General features: G+C 39.4%; 1 pseudogene; it reads right to left on the bottom strand.

Annotated features, from left to right (window-relative positions):
- Window positions 1–1,354: 1,354 nt before the first annotated feature.
- On the bottom strand, window positions 1,355–2,270 carry LOC124225659 (olfactory receptor 18-like; annotated as a pseudogene).
- Between the last annotated feature and the right edge of the window lie 532 nt (window positions 2,271–2,802).

Genomic DNA, 2,802 nt, shown 5'->3' with positions numbered 1-2,802 from the left:
AATTAAAAAAATGGCAAAAGGTCTGAAAAGACGCTTCTTGAGAGAATGCATACTGATGGCCAACAGGCACATGAAAAGATGTTCAGCATCATTAACTATCAGGGAAATGCAAATCAAAACTATAATGAGATATCACCTCACTCCAGTCAGAATGGCTATTTAACAAGACAGGAAACAGTAAATGCAGGAGAGGAGTGGAGAGAAGAGAACCCTTCTACACTGCTGGTGGGAGTGAAAACTGGTACAATCACTATTGAAAACAGTATGGAGATTCCTCAAAAAATTAAGAATAGATCTACCATTTGATCCAGGTATTCCACTGCTGGGTATTTATCCAAAGAACATGAAAACACGAATGCATAAAGATAGATGCACCCCTATGTTCATCACAGCATTATACACAACAGCCAAGACTTGGACGCAACCTAGGTGCCCATCAAGGGATGAATGGATAAAGAAGATGTGGTATGTATACAAAACGGAATACTACTCAGCCTTTAAAAATGACAAAATCTGGCCATTTATGACAACATGGATGGACCTTGAGGGTATTATGCTAAGTGAAATAAGTCAGAGGGAGAAAGTCAAATACCATATTCTCTCACTGATAAATACAAGATAAAAACAACAACAAACACATAGAGACAGAGATTGGATCAGAGGTTACCAGAGGGGAAAGAGGAAAGAGAGGAGGACGAAAAGGATGATTAGGCACATGTGTGCAGTGATGGATTGTAATTAGTCTTTGGGTAGTGAAGACGATGTAGTCTACTCAGAAATCAAAATATATTACAATGTACACCTGAAATTTGTTTAATGTTATTACAATAAAAAAATAATAATTCCCACTATTGGCTGCATACCTGAACCACCTAGGGGTTTTAAAAAATCCTCATGCTCAGGCCACATCCCAGTCTAATTAAATCAGAATCTTTGGTGGCAAGACTCAGTTATCAGTATTTTTAAGCTTCCCAGATGATTTCAATAAAAGCCAAGGTTGGGAACCAGCGACATGCATCCTCACACATAACATGCATAGACGTATTTGATAAATGAGAAAACTTTACGGAAAATACACGAGAGCTTTGGGAAAGATGTAACTTTTAAACATAAAAAGAGAGTTGTTTATCTTTCTGGGATGCCTGGGTCATCAAAGATAAACTACAGAGGCTCCATAGATATAAACAGAATTTAGTCATGTAGTGATTATGATATGAAAAAGAGTCTCAAAATACAGTCCCCTAAAGTCACCCAAAACCACCAATTATTCAGATATTACAAAAGGAGAGAAGTGAAAGCCAGGAGAGCTACAATACAATGTGATGAGAGAGTTAGGATTTGCAGGTCTAGATGTTTAGTTGTGCTGCATTTCCCAACTTTCACTCCAAATGGATGGCACAGGTACTGATATTACATTGTTTTGCTGAGGAACCTTCATGGCTCTTTTGATGTCTCTGTTCCTTAGACTGTAGATGAGGGGGTTCAGCATGGGAGTGACCACAGTGTACATCATTGAGGCCATTGCATCAATCCTGAGAGAAAGTGAAACAGCGAAACTGAGGTAAACTCCAATGCCTGTTTCATAAAATAAGCAGACAGTTGATAGGTGAGAGCCACAGGTGGAGAAGTCGGCGTGCTTCCCACCTGATGAGAGTGCCCTTCAGAATGGAGGAAACAATTTTATAGTAAGTGAAAGGGATCCCTATGATAGGAAGAAACCCAGAGATGGTGCCAAAAAATACTTGACTATGTTATTGCTGGAGGTGTCAGAACAGGCAAGGTTGAGTATTTGAGAAGAGTCGCAGAAGAAATGAGAACTTTCCATAGCCTTGAAGTAGGTAAGTTGTAAGACATCAAATTGCGCATCTGGGAGACCAAAAGGCTAATTAAAAATGACAAAAAAATCAACAAGTCACAGAAGCTTGGCTTCATGATGACGGAAGAGTACGGGGGTGACAGATGGCCACAAATCAGCCGCGTGCCATCACCATCAGGAGGAGACTATCCAAAAATACAAAAAGCATAAAAAAAGACATTTGAGTCAGGCTGTCCACATGAAAGATGACTCTTCTGTGAGTGTGAATATCCAAAATCATCTTTGAGATTGTGTTGGAAGTGAAACCAACACCAGCCAAGGACAAGTTGAAGGGGAAGAAGTACATGGGGGTGGGGAGGACAGAGTCAGAGCTGATGGCGAGAATGTTGAGCAGGTTCCCCAACGTGGTGAGCAGGTACATGGAGGAGAACAGAGCTGAGAGCACAGGTTGCATTCTGGATCATCTGAGAGGTCCATGAGAAAAAATTCTGAGAATCATGTTAGATTCTGCAGTTCTATGTAGTTTGGACACCTTTCGACAGGAAAAGAGGGTTGGAAAAAATGAAACAAGTAGATGGACACCCAGTGTTCTGTCCATATTATAGATTTAAGCAATTCACTTGTGAAGTCATACACCACAATATCTTTGCAATATTTCTCAAATCCAATTTGCTTAGAATTCTTCCTCAAAGGTTTGAGTGTTACTCATCTTTTCTATACACACTTACTTTAGAGACTCTCCCATGAAGAATGTTATAGGAACAAGGGCATTTAGAGATAACAAATCCATGAACACCATAGAAGCCTACTCTTTTAAGGAAATACATTGAATAAGAAATATCCTTCCCCTTCCAGGAGAAAAAAAAAAACCCTCCTAATTAAATGACGCTTGGAAGCAGATTTATTTTATTCAGATATGGTGCAAGAAATGCCCTTTATTTGGAATACTGATAAACTGCATAATTGCTAGAACTACATTATCTGGT

This window comes from Equus quagga, chromosome 14 (genome assembly GCF_021613505.1).
Source record: "Equus quagga isolate Etosha38 chromosome 14, UCLA_HA_Equagga_1.0, whole genome shotgun sequence".
Lineage (NCBI taxonomy): Eukaryota > Metazoa > Chordata > Mammalia > Perissodactyla > Equidae > Equus > Equus quagga.
This window is presented reverse-complemented; position numbering and strand designations above follow the sequence as displayed.